The 18,758-nt window shown below is 42.5% G+C and overlaps 1 pseudogene; it reads right to left on the bottom strand.

Annotated features, from left to right (window-relative positions):
- Positions 1-753: 753 nt before the first annotated feature.
- Positions 754-13,935, bottom strand: LOC144485368 (uncharacterized; annotated as a pseudogene).
- Between the last annotated feature and the right edge of the window lie 4,823 nt (positions 13,936-18,758).

Raw genomic sequence — 18,758 nt, 5'->3', positions numbered from 1 at the left:
CTACATTGCAACAGTAGCTTGCTTTCAAAGCTTCTTAATTGGCTGTAAAGTCTTTTGAGACATCGCAAGTTCATGAAAGGCACTATACAAATACAAGTCTTTCTTTCTGTGATGCTGAAAGGAGAAGAAAAGGAGACTGGGAAGAGGAAAAAGAGAAATAGTGAAAAGTAGAGTGCAAAGAAACTTACAAAGGAGGAATGAAAGAAAGCAAGATAAACTAGACAAACCGAGACAGGACAGGAGAAATGGAGTGAAAAATTGAAAGAGAGAAGGAAAGAATTATAGAGGAGAATTAACTTTGCTAGTTTCTCCATATATTCTGAAAGTTTCACCGCAGTAATACTAAATCCCTGTTATCATGGAATCATAGAATCCTTACAGTGCAGAAGAAGGCCATTCGGCCCATCGAGTTTGCACTGACCACAATCCCACCCAGGCCCTATCCCCATAACCCACGTATTAACCCTAGCTGGTTCCCCCTGACACTAAGGGGCAATTTAGCATTGCCAATCAACCGAACCCACCAGTGTCCCTGTTATATTTTTAACTGTTAACATGGAGCCATTTCTGTATCTTTGAGAAACCCTTTGAACCTAACCTTCTGGGGGATCAATGATGATTTATTGCTCACAAGCAGCCTATTTATAATTTAAGAGAAACATTACCAAGATTCTGGACTCAGCAGTTTTTTGTAGACATAGATTTTCTAAAACTCAAGTGGAACACATGTTGATTGTATCCCAATAATCCAACCTAATTCTTTTCAGGACTCTGTAAATGACGTTGCTCACCGCATGCTTTGTCTGTTTATGCCATTGTACTCTGTCCTGGAACCTTGGCATTCTCCTGGTCTTGCCCACATGGAATTCCCAGCAGGTAAACTCCTTCGGCAAAGGTCATGGGTGAAATTACATCTGAAGTCTGATGGGTGGTTTCACCCGAAGTACACTGTAGAGGGGTAGAGAGGGGTGATCACATACACATTCCTGATACTCCGAGAAACAAACTGGAACGAGAATCAATAAAACAAAACTATCAGCATGTGTGTCATTATGTGGAATTTTACAATTTGTTGGCTTGTTTTCAATCAAAATGACTTCTGAAATATTCATCACATTTCCACCTAGTTTCGGCTTTGCTGGCAGGGTTTTCGACAAGGTGGCAATGAGACACAGGAAGCCAATGTCACAGTACAAAAGGTAAAAATTTATTAAAGACCAATGGTTAAAGGGAGAAGTTATCCCAATGATCACAGATACAGAATACCCAGACCTCTCGGATAGGTTCTGAAGTTATCAGTAAAAAACAGAACAGTTATACATTTTTAAAATCAGATTTCCCGCCCTTCATTAGTTTAAAATTAATTTCATTTAGTATACACACACTAATACAAATCTTTGACAAGTACCTTAGCCAATGGCATTGTAGCTTGTAGCATAATGGTATCTCATTCATCCATTTAATCTGGATGTTAACTTCCTTTTTAGCTGAAGCTACCTCCCTGCTGCCAGGTTACGGGAGACACTACCGTAAAGGTCAAAGTGGATGTTCCCACCTGCTCACTGCCAAGTTGAATAGACATGTGTTCCTGCGGTCAGAGTAATATCTAACCTGTGTCTGGGCAGTGACTGAACCTATTCATTATTGTTGCAATGTGTGTTCCCTCATTGGAAACATTCTGATATGAATTCTGCTAACTAAAGGGATCCCAGGCCTTTGGCTCTGAACTATTCGCTTTTCCCATTATGCCTTTCGGTAACTTGTTTTGGCCAAAGCGAACAATGATTTACACAATACTTAGAATACATTTAAAATATCAGCATATATGTTTTAAAATCATAGTTACTTGTTTAATTCTCTTAATGCATTTCACATATGTGTATGCTATTCTCTTGTTTTAAGAATCATTTAACTCTTTGCTGTTAGCTCTGTCAGTGTGTTATGTCTACTGTCTAAAAGCAAAGAAAAAATTAAAATAATCACTCTCAAGCCTATATACAGGCTAGTAGTTAGGTGCATTTTTATCATGCTTCACAGAAACAACCCAAAGTGGGTCACATACAATGAATTACTTTATTGTATGATGGTTATTCTTATGTAGTTGAACAATCTTTCTGTGCACATCAAGCTATCACAAACAGCACTGAGAAAAATAAACAACCTGTCTGTTTTTCATTCTATTCTTTGATGAAATAAATGATGATAGTAACAAATTATTTAAAATTTCCCATGATGAAAGTGTGTATTGGCTAGTTTGATGTAGCAGTGAAAATCCATTTGTTATGTCAAAAAGTGGTTATGTGACCAATCACTGGCATCTATTGTCCACCTAGGTTGTTAATAGTGTGACGATACTGTGCCTTTAAGAATTGTATTTGTGTCATGTTTCTTGTGAAGGGAATGTTTTAAACTTCAGCTCTGATTATGATGCTGCTTTGTCTGCTCCAGTCAGCCCACCTTCTGAGAATGCAAAAGAATAATTGCTCCTAGATTTTGGGTGTTTGTTTTAATCTGAGTCAATTCAGTTTTGTCATTTTTTGGGTTATCCTCTGGTGTTTGAGAGTAGGGTTTAATTAGTTTGATTGACAAGAGCTTGTCTTGTGCCAATGGTAGGAGCTAGGCTTACAAAGAGACAAGCAGGCAGTTGCCAGTTTGGAATTTGCAAGGAGCAGCAGCTCTTCCCTCACTCTCTCACTGGATATTGAAGTCTGGGACCTACTAGAAACTAGCTATCTTTCTCCAGAGGTCTTCTTGAGGTTTGAGGACCTGTAGCCCGCATTCCAGCATGTAAGCCTGTGTGTTTTGCTGACTTATTTTGAAGAAGAAGTTTATTCTATGAGGAAGATTGCTTAAATTGGAACTAATAGAGATAGGTTGGCAGCTAACAAATGCATCTTGGCATGTCTAAGTATTTCAATTGGTAAAGGTTACGCTAATTCCTTTTGTTATAGTTAAATTGTATTGTTAAATAAAGTTTGTTTTGATAAAAACTTCCTCGTGGGTCAATAAAATCACACCTTGAGTAAAACACCTTATGCTCACACTAATGCCAAAATCAAAAATAGTTGGGGTCTAGTCTAACTTCAATATACCTTGGGGTTTCTGACCTATTCCCTGACAATAGAAATGGATAACGTTAGGGTTGATACTATGTGACAGCTTTGAATCTACCTGAAATCGGCTTTGCAAAGCTGGTCCCAGTTTCAAACCCATTGTTTCTAGAAGATGTCCTTCTGTCAGGAGAGGGAGAGTCTCCCCATCAATGGCATGATCTTTGAAGGTCTAGGGATTTGGAAGATGAAAAATACAAATGTTAACTAAATCTATTCACCCATGAAACATCCAGCTTCACCACAATCAGGATCAAGAGAATGCAGTGCATGGGAAAAAAATTACATGGTTCCTGAACAATTACTTCTGAGTAATTTGATTGGTTGCTTTTTGTTACTTGCTCTCATAATGAGTTTTGAAAAATAAAATGGATGGTTTGACTCCTCAAGTTTCGACAGGTTATATGTACCACTTAATCTTTGATTCATAAATGAAACTCCTTTCACTCATTCATCATTATCTATTTAGTTGTCGATTTTAATGATAGTGGAAGGAATTTCTCCCCATATCCTGGCCAATTTTCTATCCCTCAAGTAACAACTGGTGATTATATACTGTTTACGGGAAGTTGCTGTGTGCAAATTGGTTGAAGCCGCCAATAAAAGCAAAGTCATTGACATTATGCGTAGCACAAGGATTGACCATTATAGAACTGAAGACGAAAACAATTGCTTGAGCATAATTTGAGCAGCCTGACAAGAGGTTGATGAAGTTGTAAACATCATCCACTGTCCATTTCCATATGTCTTCAATAGATACGCCCTCTTCAGGCAAGAAGGCAGCAAGGGCTGTTGATAGGGCTTTAAACTAATTTATGGGGGGGAGGGTGCAGAGGTAAGAGGAATTACGAAATCAATGGTAGAGGAGAGGCAGCGAGTGCAAGTGAATGAGGGCTTACAAAGAGACAAGCAGGCAGTTGCCAGTTTGGAATTTGCAAGGAGCATCAGCTCTTCCCTCAAGGGTTTTCGCCTCTCCCTGGAGATCACATGGTCTGGAATGGGGGGGTGGGGGTAAGTTAATAGGTTGTAATGAACAAAGCATCGTAGCTGTGAGGGACAGCTCGGTGGATAGGATATTGGTATGTAGATAGGCTGGAAAATTGGGTGGGGATCCTGGATTCAGGATTCAATCCTGGACCGGGGAGCGGCGCGGGCTTGGAGGGCCGAAGGGCCTGTTCCTGTGCTGTATTGTTCTTTGTTCTTTGTTCTTTGTTCTTGTGTAGAGGGCGAGGGAGAGGTTGATAGCGTTTCATCAAATCGGGTCCAGATAAAAGCTGGAATAAAGACACTTTGCCTGAATGCAAGAAGCATTCGGAACAAAGTTAATGAGTTGATGATGCAAATCAGCACAAATGGGTATGACCTAGTGGCCATGACAGAAACGTGGCTGCAGGGAGACCAGGACTGGGAGATGAATATCCAGGGGTATCAGGCACTTAGGAAGAATAGACAGGAAGGAAAAGGTGGTGGGGTAGCTCTGTTAATAAAAGATAATATCAGGGTAGTAGTGAGGGATGACATAGGCTCTAAGGAACAAAATGTGAAATCGTTATGGGTAGAGCTAAGGAATAGTAGGGGGAGAAAGACACTAGTAGGCGTGGTCTATAGGCCCCCAAATAATAATGTTGAGGTGGGGAGGGCTATAAACAAGCAAATAATGGATGCGTGCAAAAACAGAACGGCAATAATGATGGGGGACTTCAACCTGCATATTGATTGGCTGACTCAAGTTGGAAGGGGCGGGATGGAGGAAGAGTTCTTAGAATGCTGTCGGGATAGTTACCTTGAACAGCATGTTACAGAACCGACGAGGGAACGAGTTATCTTAGATCTGGTAATGTGTAACGAGGTAGGTAGAATTAAGGATGTTCTTGTGAAGGACCCTCTTGGGTCAAGGGATCACAATATGGTCGAATTTCTGATACAAATGGAAGAGGAGAAAGTAGGGTCCCATACCACTGTCCTCTGTTTGAACAGAGGGAAGTACGATAGGATCAGGGCTGAATTGGCTAAGGTGGACTGGGAGAGCAGACTGGTAGGTAGGACAGCTGAGGAACAGTGAAGGATTTTTAAGGAGATCCTTTTCAGTACTCAGCAACAATATATTCCGGTGATAAAGAAGGGTTGTAAGAAAAGGGATAACCAGCCGTGGATAACAAAGGAAATTAAGGAGAGTATTAAATTAAAGTCCGATGCATACAGAGTGGCCAAAAATAGTGGAGAATCGGAAGATTGGGAAAACTTTAAGAAACAACAAAGAACGACTAAGGAAGCGATAAAGAAAGGAAAGATAGGTTATGAAGCTAGGCTAGCCCTAAATATAAAAAATGATAGTAAACGCTTTTACAAATATATAAAAAGGAATAGAGTGACAAGAGTGAATGTTGGACCCTTGGAGGATGAGAGGGGGGATTTAATAGTGGGAAATGAGGAAATGGCTGAACCTTTAAATAAGTTTTTTGTGTCGGTCTTCACGGTGGAAGACACAAATAGTTTACCGAATATTAACGATAGAGGGTTGGTAGGAGGAGAGGTACTCAATACAATTAATGTTACCAGGGAGGCAGTGCTTGGTAGATTAACGGGTCTGAAGGTGGACAAGTCCCCGGGCCCAGATGGAATGCATCCCAGGGTACTGAAAGAAATGTCAGAGGTAATAGCGGATGCGTCAGTGGTTATTTATCAAAGTTCGTTGGATTCTGGGGTAGTGCCGGCGGATTGGAAAATGGCTAATGTAACGCCGCTGTTTAAAAAAGGAAATAGACAAAAGGTAGGTAACTACAGGCCGGTTAGCTTAACGTCTGTAGTTGGGAAAATGCTGGAATCCATCATTAAAGAAGAAATTGCAGGCCATCTGGATAAGAATGGTTCGATTAAGCAGACGCAGCATGGATTTATGAGGGGAAAGTCGTGCTTGACGAACTTGTTGGATTTTTATGAAGATGTGACTAGTGCAGTTGACAGAGGGGAACCGGTGGATGCGGTGTTTTTGGATTTCCAAAAGGCGTTTGATAAGGTGCCTCACAAAAGGTTGCTGAAGAAGATTGGGTCACACGGAGTTGGGGGTAGGGTGTTGGCGTGGATTGGGGATTGGCTATCCGACAGGAAGCAGAGAGTCGGAATAAATGGGTGCTTTTCTGGTTGGCGGATGGTAACTAGTGGCGTGCCGCAGGGATCGGTACTGGGGCCTCAACTATTTACCATTTATATAGACGATCTGGAGGAGGGGACTGAGTGTAGGGTAACAAAGTTTGCAGACGACACAAAGATAAGTGGAAAAGTGAATCGTGTGGAGGGCGTGGAAGGTCTGCAGAGAGATTTGGACAGGCTGAGTGAGTGGGCGAGGATCTGGCAGATGGAGTATAACGTTAACAAATGCGAGGTTATTCACTTTGGAAGAAATAATAGCAAATTGGATTATTATCTAAATGGAAAGAAATTACAACATGCTGCTGTGCAGAGGGACCTGAGGGTCCTTGTGCATGAGACGCAAAAATCCAGTCTGCAGGTGCAACAGGTGATCAAGAAGGCAAATGGGATGTTGGCCTATATCGCAAGGGGGATAGAATATAAAAGCAGAGATGTCTTGCTGCATCTGTACAGGGCATTGGTGAGGCCGCAGCTGGAATACTTGTGCAGTATTGGTCCCCTTATTTGCGGAAGGATATATTGGCCTTGGAGGGAGTGCAGAGAAGGTTCACCAGATTGATACCAGAGATGAGGGATGTTGATTATGAGGAGAGACTGAGCAGATTGGGTTTGTACTTGTTAGAATTTAGAAGGCTGAGGGGGGATTTTATAGAGGCCTATAAGATAATGAAGGGGCTGGATAGGGTAGAGGTGGAGAGATTCTTTCCACTTAGAAAGGAAACTAGAACTAGAGGGCACAGCCTCAAAATAAAGGGGGGTCAATTTAGGACAGAATTGAGGAGGAACTTCTTCTCTCAGAGGGTGGTGAATCTCTGGAATTGTCTGCCCACTAAAGTGGTGGAGGCTACCTCGTTGAATATGTTGAAATCACGGATAGATGGATTCCTGATCGGTAAGGGAATTAGGGGTTATAGGCATCAGGCGGGTAAGTGGAACTGATCCACTTCAGATCAGCCATGATCTTATTGAATGGCGGGGCAGGCTCGAGGGGCTAGATGGCCTACTCCTGCTCCTATTTCTTATGTTCTTATGTTCTTATGGAATCCTGCTGATGCAAAGTTATCATTTTGTTCCTGTGGGAATTGGAGGGAACGGAAGAATAGAATCAGTATTAATCAATTCAGAACTCATGCAGCTCAGATACAGCCACTAGCGATGTACACAGTGAATGAAATTGTGTGAGGTGATACTAACTTATGAGGAGTATGTAGTCTCACAACACCAGGTTAAAGTCCAACAGGTTTATTGGTAGCACAAGCTTTCGGAGTGCTGCTCCTTCTTCAGGTGAGTGCCACTCACCTGATGAAGGAGCAGCACTCCAAAAGTTCGTGCTACCAAATAAACCTGTTGGACTTTAACCTGGTGTTGTGAGACTACTTACTGTGCCTACCCCAGTCCAACACCGGCACATCCACATCATAACTTATGAGGAAGTAGATGTCTTATTTCAAATCCAGTTGCTACTTAACAATGCTAGTTAACACTTAAAAGTTCATAGCTCACAAAACCATTCATAGAAGGATGTATATTTTCAAATAATACTGAAAATATACAAAGAAAATAATTGAATTAAACAATCAAAAATGTGAGGGAAACAACAAAGAAAGGCAATATAAGATAAAGGATACAGTTCTAAAGGGGTGCAGCAGAGAGGCCTATGGGTAAATGTGCACATATCTTTCAAGTGCCAGGTTGAGAAAACTTGGACTTGGTGCGACACATGGACACAGTGGTTAGCACTGTTGTCCCACAGCGCTCGGGACCTGGATTCGATTCCCGGCTTGGGTCACTGTCTGTGTGGAGTTTACACGTTCTCCCCATGTCTGTGTGGGTTTCCTCCAGCTGCTCAGGTTTCCTCCCACAGTCTGAAAGATGTGCTGGTTAGGTGCATTGACCCGAACAGGCGCCAGAGTATGGCGACTAGGGGAATTTCACAGTAACTTCATTGCAGTGTTAATGTAAGCCTACTTGTGACTAATAAATAAACTTTAACTTTATACACCAGATGGCCTGTCAAGCCTACAAGCCTAATCAATACAATCATGGCTGACCTGCAACTTCAACACCTGCTGACTCCCCATATCCTACAATTCCCTCAGAGACCAAAGCTCTGTCAATCTCAGACTTAAACATATGGAGCATTCACAACCCTCTGGGGTGGAGAATTAGAAAGATTCACAACTCTTTGGGTGAAGAAATTTCTCCTCATCTCATTCTTGAATCCTTTATCCTGAGACTGTGCCCCATATTCTAGATCCCTATGACAGGGGAAACAACCTTTCAGTATCCATCCTATCAAGCTTATTCAGGATATATACTTCAATGAGAGCATCTCATATACCCCTAAACTGGAAAATATAGATCAATTTCTTCAGCCTGTCATCTCAGGAGCCACCCCAGTGAATCTTCACTGTATTGTGTTCAATGCAAATATGTCTTTCCCTAATTTTGGAGAATGAAACTGCCCAATGTATTCCAGGTGTGGTCTCCCCAAAGCCTTCACAATTCATGCAAGACATCCTTATTTTTGTACTCCAATCCTCTGGCATTAAAAGTCAACATGGCATTCACCTTCCTAATTGCTTGCTGTACCTGTATGCTGACTTTCGATATTCCCTGTAAAAGCACATTCAAAACCCTCTGAACATCAACATCAACATGTTTCATGACTTTAAAAAAATATTCTGCTTTTCTATTTTTACCAAAGTGAATAGCCCACTTCCCACATTACACGAGGCTTGCCAGCGGAGTGGCACAGGGTACAGCGGTTAGCTTGCTGCCTCATAGCTCCAAGGACCTGGGTTCAATTTCAACCTTGGGTGACTGTGTGGAGTTTGCACATCTCCCCGTGTATGCGTGGGTTTCCTCCAGGAGCTCCTTTTTCCTCCCCCAATCCAAAATGTGCAGGATAGGTGGATTGGCCACGCTAAATTGACCCTTAGTGTCACAAAATGTGTAGGTTAGATGAAATTAGCCATGGTAAATGCGTGGGATTACAGGGATTGTGCCTGGGTAAAATACTCTGTCAGAGAGTCGGTGCAGACGAGATGGGCTGAATGGCCTCTTCTTCACTGCAGGGATTCTATGGTTCCATGGGTGGGGTATTACAGCCTCGCTCGCGTGAGACTAGAAATTCCCGCCCGAGGTCAACAGGCATCTTCGTTGTTCACCCCTCGCCCGCTCCGATTCCGTGGTGGGCGGGCTGGTAGAATTCTGATTCTAGTGCCCACTCACTTGTCTATATCTCATTGACTTGCTTGCCTCAATTAACTTGTCTGCATCTCTTTGATTAGGGATAATTAGGAATTAGAAATGGTACAGAAAGGATTTGCAAGTATGGTTCTAGGGATGAGGGACTTTGGTTATGTGAGAGATTTGAGAAGCTGTGTCTATTCTCCTTAGAGAAGGTTGAGATTAGATTTGATAATCATGAGGGGTCTGAACATAATAGGAAGTGAGACCACTGGGAAAGGGTCAAGAACTAGAGGAAATCGATTAAAGGTGAATGGCAAAAGAATCAAATGTAACATCGGGAGAACTTTTTCTACACAGATTGTGGTTGGGATCTGGAATGTATTGCCTGAGGGTGTGGTGAAGGTTTAATCATGTCCTTACAAAGAGAAATGGATAATTAGCTGAATTTGACTTTTCAGTTTCTCCACAATGCCAAAAACAGTATCAACATTTATATTCACAGAAATATTATCGAAAGAAATCTGATTCTAATCCAAATAAGGAGAGTAGGGCATGCGATCAATAGCTTGGTCAGAGCAGAGAGTTTCGAAAGGAAATTTCAGAGCTTAATGGTCTCAGCAGTTGGAGTCTTGGGTGCCAGTTGTGGAGGGATTAAAACTGGCAAGAGTCCAGAATTGAAGGAGTGCAGAAACTGTGGTGGTGCTGTCGGGCTGGAAGAGGTTATGGAGGTAGAAAGTGGTGAGGCCAAGGAGAGATTTGAAAACAAGAGGATGAGAATTTAAGACTGCATTAGACTAAAGCCTGAAGACATCATAGAATCATAGAATCCCTACAATGCAGAAGAAGGCCCATTGAGCCTGGACTGACCACAATCCCACCCAGGCCCTATCCCCTAACCCCACCTATTTACCCTAGCCAGTCCCCCTGACCTCCACACCTTCGGACTGTGGGAGGAAACCGGAGCACCCGGAGGAAACCCACGCAGACATGGGGAGAATGTACAAACTATACACAGACATACCGGGGGCGGCACGGTAGCACAGTGGTTAGCACTGCTGCTTCACAGCTCCAGGGACCTGGGTTCGATTCCCGGCTTGGGTCACTGTCTGTGTGGAGTTTGCACATTCTCTTCGTGTTTGCGTGGGTTTCCTCCGGGTGCTCCGGTTTCCTCCCACAGTCCAAAGATGTGCGGGTTAGGTTGATTAACCATGCTAAAATTGCCCTTAGTGTCCTGGGATGCGTAGGTTAGAGGGATTAGTGGGTAAATATGTAGGGATATGGGGGATATGTAGGGCCTGGGTGGGATTGTGGTCGGTGCAGACTCGATGGGCCGAATGGCCTCTCTCTGTGCTGTAGGGTTTCTAAGATTCTAAGATTCTAAGATACCAGATAATCTCTGTTACCTGAGGCTGGAATTGAACCTGGGTTCCTGGCACTGTGAAGCAGCAGTGTTGAACATGAGCATCAATGCTCATAGCAATTTTCCCTGTAGAAACGACACAGTAAATGGTGCATTTGACCCCTTGCGGAGTAAATCCAGTGTTAACCAGCCTTTGTTCACTTAACGAGATTCTGCTTGCGGTTCAGTTCTTGGCGTTTGAGCATTGAGTCCAGTGCTTTCGGAGGCCGAATGTTGCAACCTTTAAAGCAAATATGCACAAGATTAAATTCTGATAGATTGGTTACTAGAAAAACTCTCACTGCGATATAAATATCTGACAATACTCTGTCTCTGAGATTGACAGATTTCTATTAACTGAAGGTTTTGAGGGACATGAAGGGTGATAAATGACATTGGGGCACAGATCAGACTTACTCCTGTTCCTATATTTCAGAGCTATCTTTATTAATTGTTTCATAGGATGTGGGCACCACTGGCTGGGCCAGTATTTATTGCCCATTCCTAATTTTATGAGTCAACCACATTGCTGTGAATCTGGAGTCACATATAGGCAAGACCAGATAAGGACGGCAGATTTCCTTCCCTACAGGACATTAGTGAACCGGGTGGGTTTTTACAACAATTAACAATGGTTTCATTGTCATTATTAGACTTTTTAAAATTTCAGATTCTTATTGAATTCAAATTTCACCATCTGCTGCTGTGGGATTTGAACCTGGTCCCCTGATTACTAGTTCAGTGACAATATTGTTATTTCACTGCCTCCCACAGCAACAGATTCAATGACTTGTCCAATGACAGACTCAGCTACACCAAGAGAATTTCTGGCTGCTGTTGCCATCACAGGAAAAGTAAAAACTTTAAAAACAATTAAATTATCAACCAAAAGAAAAATCAATCATTTCTTCTGTGGATCACCTTCAAAGGTCCAAAGGAGGCCATTTGACCCTTCAAACCTGTTCTTGCCATGTGATTAGAGCACGACTGAAATGTAACTGAACTCCATCTACCTGCTTTCATATATCTTAATAACCTGACCTTACAAAAATCGAGCAATCTCAGTTCTAAGATTTTGAATTAACCCACAGCTTCAATAGTTCTCTGAGGGAAGAGAATTCCAGAATGATGCCTACCCTTTGTGTGAAACATAGAAGCATAGAAAATAGGAGCAGGAGCAGGCCATTCAGCCCTTCGAGCCTGTTCCACCATTCAGAACGATCATCCAACTCAATAGCTTGGATGATCAGAAGTATTTGTTGACTTATTTGAAGCTTTAACAAAGTAATCTTGGTAGTGAGTTACAGGTTGGAATATAATCAAGGAATTCAGATGTTTCAGACACAAAATATTGGATTCCCAGGTGTGGATTACAGCTGCAACATCACTAAGATGCTCAGTTATTTGCGAATGGATTAACAGGCACGCCATTTGCAATCAAATAATGGGGTCACATCAAAATTCCAAAGAACTGCAATGACAGAATTCTGTGAGTTTAATTTTCTTTGTGATACACTGGCTTAAAAATCCAATTTCATGATATAGAAATGTACACTGAAACATGAATGCGCAGAATCATGGAAATGTTGGGATGTGTTTTCATTTGCCTAACATTTGATACGGATTAGAATTTTCCTGCTGGTCTCTTCATTCCAGTATTAGTTGCTCCAATTTCTCTTTCTGGCAGGAGGTAGGAATCAAGCCAACTATTGAACTATCACTCACAATGAGCTTTGAATGAATTTGTGTCTTTACTTGCCCCTGGGTATGTTCGGTTGGGTAATACGCTCATCTGGACTGATGTGCCAATTTGGGAGCCCAGGTGGAATAAAAGGGGTATCATCAGGGATATTGAGGGTGGGTTGGGGGAGGATATGTGAGTTGAGGGTGTCACTCTTCTTTTGCCTTTGCTGTTTTTTATTTATTAATTACATTTTTCCATTTTAGGCTATAAATTCACAGTGTACAATAAAATCTGTATGACAGTTTCTGGGGGAAGGGGAAACAATCCACTCCTCAGTTAAGGCCGTACTGATTCTTTACACCCTGTATCATTCTTTAAAAAATTCAGATCAACAATTCAGACCACATTTTTACTAAGCTGGTGGTAGATGGCTGATTAACAAAATCTGAGATAGGGTCATTATCATAAAAGGGGCAAATGCAATTTATGCTATGTTGTGTGTTAGCACCAGAGAAGTCCGAATGGTAAGGCTGTATTAGCTACAGAGTTGAATTATTTTGTAAATGTGGAGATTTCTGTGCAGCCTGAGTTGATTCTAACATGAGTTGTTTGCTGAGATTAATTTTCCTTCGGGAATCAGGATTGGGCATCTGGTTTCACCATTGTTACAGTCATTCTGCCCACTGCACGCAGGTGGAATGGAAGGAAGACAAAACCTACATTTATAAGCATCTTTCAGAATATATCAATTCACTTTACAGCCAATTAAATACTTTTCAATTGTAATCACTGGTATAATGGAGGCAATGTTATCAACTGGCAGAGCAGGCTTGAGGGGCTGAACTCGTTCCCTAATACTTATGTTTGTATGTCATTCTGGGTGGATGAACTGAGTTAGATGGCCTTTTCATTCATTATTATCTTGCAAACAGAGGGTGGAATCATTGCTGTAGTTCTGTTATTTTGTTGCTAATGGATGTTTACTGTGAGCAGCAGGGGTTAAATTGCCAGTACAGGAGTGCACAATAGGCTCACAGTAAATCAGCAACTTGTTTTATCCTGCAAATGACTCTCAACAGTATTTTCCATTGAGTTTTCCATTGAGTGGAGCCACTCACCTGATGAGGGAGCAGTGCTCCGAAACCTCGTGATTCCAAATAAACCTGTTGGACTTTAACCTGGTGCTGTGAGACTTCTTACTCAGTTAAGCATAAAAGACAATATTCAGACCTACTCTGCTTCCCTTATTATTAAGAAGACTCCTTCCCAATTATGCAGCTACCAACCTTGATGTATGCCCGCTCCAAAGCCATTGGCCGTCTGGTAGAGATTCTTTTCTTCAAAAACCACTTGTTCATTCAGTTTGGTACCTTCCTGAAATGCTCCCTTGGGGTCATGACCTGCTGGATGGGAGGTCAGTTCCTACCCTTGAAAGCAAATTTCAAAAACATGCAAGGCATAAAGCTGCATAATCATAGAATCCTACAGTGCAGAAGGAGGCTATTCAGCCCATCGAGTCTGCACCAACCGCAATCCCACCCAGACCCTATCCCCATAACCTCATGCATTTACCCTAGCTAGCCCCCTGATACTAAGGAGCAGTTTAGCATGGCCAATCCACCTAACCCGCACATCTTTCGGACTATGGGAGGAAACTGGAGCACCCAGAGAAAACCCATGCAGACACGGGGAGAACATGCAAACTCCATACAGACAGTGACCCAAGCTGGGTATCAAATCCGGGTCCCTGGCGCTGTGAGGCAGCAGTGCTAATTACTGTGCTACCGTGCCATCCTTTTATATAAGGGAATCTTTTATATAAGGGAAGACGAAAGTGAGAACTTGAATTTATAAAGCACCTATTGCAACCACAGAATGATCCGAATCACTTGAAGTAGTTTTGAATTCGCAACATAGGAAATGTCGCAGCATGCTCTCGCAAACAGAAGTATGATTGCGACCAGATACTGTACCCTGTTTTTTAACTGCTTGTTCAGGAATAAGTATTGTAGAATACTGCAGGTATAGAAATTAGAGCAGAAGAAAAAAATGAAGGAAGACTTGAATTCATAAAACGCTCAGGATGTGTCAAAATACTTAGTAGTTGCAGAGAAAGCCAATTTGTGACTCAGAAGGCTCCCACAATCATATCATCTGTTTTAAGTGCGGGTTGAGGGTTAAATAGTGACCAGAATACTCACACTCCTCTGCTGTTCTCCAGATAGTACCGTGGGATTTCCAACCTCCATTTCGGGGGGCAACAGGGCCTCAGTCTCATGGGAAAGATAGCTGCCAAAACCTTGCTGGCATTTACGGCAGATGTTATGGTCCCACTGATGGAACACCTCGCCATGGGTTTCCCGGAGGTGAGCAGTGCGTTCGATGGGAAACCCCATTGACAATGGTGGGACCGTAAGATCCTGCCACCAGTGAGCGGCGCACTGCTTCCTGCCGCCGCAAAACACACTGCGGAGGGGGAGCAAAATCCTGGCCCAGCACCTTCAATGGGTGCACCATATCCTCAGCCCTGCACTGTGTCAACTGGAATATCTACTCAAATCTTTGATTGGGCATTGTTTCCACAAATTTCTGACTCAACCATGGTATTGTTCCCAATGAGCCATGGCTGAGATTATAAAGGAGGATCTTTTGTCACATCCTACCTGCTCCAGTATGATCGCGGGGTTTTCCAACGAGGTGGCAAATATACTCAGGAAACCAATGTCACAGTATAAAGGTAAAACTTTATTAAATACCAGTGGTCAATGGTAGAAATTATTAATGATGGTGTCAGTTACAGAGTACCCATTACAGTCCCTCCCTCATGACCCCCAACCCAAGAGACTCCTCTCTTCACCACTCTGCAATTCAGGGTCTCGGTTGGGTGTCAATCCAACAGCAGCCACCTCCTTGGCAGCACTGCTGAGTGAAGGAGCTGCCAGTCTCTAGTTTGCCAGTAGCTTTCAGCAGGTGGGACTTTCCCCCCTTTGGGTTTTAATTGAGTGGCTGGCCTATTGATGACCTCTGAATTGCCTTATTGGTATGTAATACCAGAGGCCCTTCCCATAGGAGGCAACAAGGGTCTCCAGCCAGGAGCCCTGTTGCCTCCATACAATTCTCCCGATGGGACTATTTTATTCAGACAATCTTGGTTCAATTCATAATTGTTAATCAAATAGTTGGGATTCAAGCTCCATTCCTCAGCACACTAAGCTATCATAACACAGTGTAAAATGGAGGCACAGGGGTCCAAATTCTGAGATTGGACAAGATGCAGATTAAGCAAATTATCTGCAGCAGGAGGAGGGCATGGGCTGAATTTGAAATGGAACCAACACACTGCCCTGTGTGACATTCAGTCCAAATTCTATTCAAGGGAACAAGGAGTGAACCTTCCTCCTGTCCCTTTGAATAGAGGTTGTTTTAGGATGTGGCTGAGTTTAGCTTTGTGCTTTCTTGGGAATAGGTAAACACACACATGTCCTCACACATGTACACACACACAAACACGGACATACGTACTCACACATGTACACACACCATCTCCCCCCCCCCCGCCCCCCCCACGTACACACACACACAAAAACACACACACACATATATAAATTCCAATAATAACATAATAAAGCATTAAGAGAAAGCTGCATAAATACATGAGAGAGTGAGAAATAGAGGGATGTGCTGACAAGGTGAGATAAAGGAAGGGAGGAAAGGTATTTGTGTGCAGCACAAACAGCAGTGTGAAGCTTTTGGACCAAGTGACTTTATCCTCTGCTATAAAATTTCATTGCTGTGAACAGTAATCGCAGTTCATATCCTGGAAGGCAATTTTAATCTATTAATCTCTCTGTTCCTCGCAAGATGAGAAATAACAGCTGCCTTGTTCTAAATATATATTCTGATCAGTTTGCTCACTTCTTTGAGTACAGCACCTTTATAAGATTTGGAAGCAATAATCCTCCCTTTAATAGAACATAGAACATTACAGCGCAGTACAGGGCCTTCGGCCCTCGATGTTGCGCCGACCAGTGAAACCAATCTAAAGCCCCTCTAATCTACACTATTCCAATATCATCCATATGTTTATCCAATAACCATTTGAATGCTCTTAATGTTGACGAGTCCACTACTGCTGCAGGCAGGGCATTCCACGCCCTTACTACTCTCTGAGTAAAGAACCTACCTCTAACATCTATCCTATATCTCTCACCCCTCAATTTAAAGCTATGTCCCCTCGTGTTAGCCATCACAATCCGAGGAAAAAGGCTGTCACTATCCACCGTATCTAATCCTCTGATCATCTTGTATGTCTCTATTAAGTCACCTCTTAACCTTCTTCTCTCTGACGAAAACAACCTCAAGTCCCTCAGCCTTTCCTCATACGATTTTCCCACCATACCAGGCAACATCCTGGTAAATCTCCTCCATTCTTTAATGGTGTTACCCTCAGCAAACCCTGCCCTTTAACAGCTCACATCGTTCTCCAATCCTTTAATCCACTCCTCTCTTATTAGGATTGAGGTTCTCTGACACAAATCACGGTGCGTTGTATGTGGAAGGAGTGACAGTTGGCTCATCCAAAAGGGCTTCCCCTTGGCTTTTAAGCAAGATTAGCATTTTACTATGACATGACTGAACGTTCAGTGAGAATTTAAACTTCTGGTATCACCTTTCCTGGTGGGTTCCTGCCCTTTATAAAATCTTTCAAAGTTCTAATGTTTCTGCAATTTACAGCCTGCAAAAGCACAGATGATGATAACTGGGATAATTAGGAATAGTCCATTCAACCTTTTGAGCTTGTTCCACTAGGCATTTTGTACTATAAAACATTCTCCATTTGCTTTTTACTAAATGTCATGCAAGGAATAAATGTTTGGAGGTTTATTAAATGCACAGATGGAAAGACAAATTCTGACTTTGTGTGGTAGTAAAAACAGTTGATGCATTCAGCATTGTACATGGGTGGATTGGCCATACTAAATTGGCCCTCAGCATCAGGGGATTAGATGGGTAAATACATGGGGTTGCGAGGGTAGGGCCTGGGTGGGATTGAGGTAAGTGCAGACTCGATGGGCCGAATGGCCTCCTTCTGCACTATGATTCTATGATTTCCCCCCATATTTATTCAATCAGTACCAGGTGTTTGTCAGAAGCACTTTTCCACTTCAATTGCTCACATTGGGCAAGTTTCATATCTACTGAGTTTTGCGTGTCTTTTTCAATAGAAACATGATAGTTTGTGTGGTAACTTGAACCCACAATAAAGGCAGTTGAACGTGCTGTCAGAAGAACAATCTTCTTTATATAAAGGGGATAGTGGCCTGGGTGGGATTGAGGTCAGTGCAGACTCGATGGGCCAAATGGCCTCCTTCTGCACTGTAGGGGTTCAATGATTCTATGATTTCCTTCCATGTTTATTCAATCAATGCCAGGTGTTCGTCAGAAGCTCTTTTCCAAAGGGGATCAGGGGTTATGGGGAAAAGGCAGGAGAATGGGGATGAGAAAAATATCAGCCATGATTGAATGGCGGAACAGATTGATGGGCTGAGTGGCCTAATTCTGCTCCTACGTTTACCAATTTTTCAGCCATTGGAAACAGTTTCTCTTTATTTAATCTATGAAAACGGGAGCGACTTGAACACAGATCTCTCTTGAAGACTCTCCAAAAGTCCGCTAAAAACTTACACTGCCGATAATGTCACGCCCGCATGCGCAAACCACTGAAATAGATTTACACAGACAGATATTACCACAATATGCCACCGTGTCACTATTAAGACAGAGGTGCATATGTTTTGGATTTTTTTGTTTCATTATTATTTTGTTGGACATACTTGAATCTGACGGCCTCATAGAGGTTGGTTCGATGTTTGTCACCCTGTCTCTGTTCACTTTTTTTCATTTTCTTAATATAGAATCATAGAATTCCCACAGTACAGAAAGAGGCCATTTGACCCATTGAGTCTGCACCAACTCTCCAACAGGGCATCCCACCCAGGCCCTATCCCTGTCGCCCCATGTATTTACCCTGCTAACCTACACATCTTGGGGACAATTTTGTCTTCTTAATCTCTTTGTGTTCCTGCCCTATTTTTTTCTTCTCTCGACTTATCCTGATGAGCAAATCTGTTATCAATTGACTAACTTTGTTTACAAATTCTCTGTGTGCTGACGCTGCACAAAAGCAGTGGATATTACTGCAAGGAGGTGCTCATGTTTT

This window comes from Mustelus asterias, chromosome 3 (genome assembly GCF_964213995.1).
Source record: "Mustelus asterias chromosome 3, sMusAst1.hap1.1, whole genome shotgun sequence".
NCBI classification, from domain to species: Eukaryota; Metazoa; Chordata; class Chondrichthyes; order Carcharhiniformes; family Triakidae; genus Mustelus; species Mustelus asterias.
Note: the sequence above shows the minus strand (reverse complement) of the source record. Positions and strands in the feature narration are given on the sequence as shown.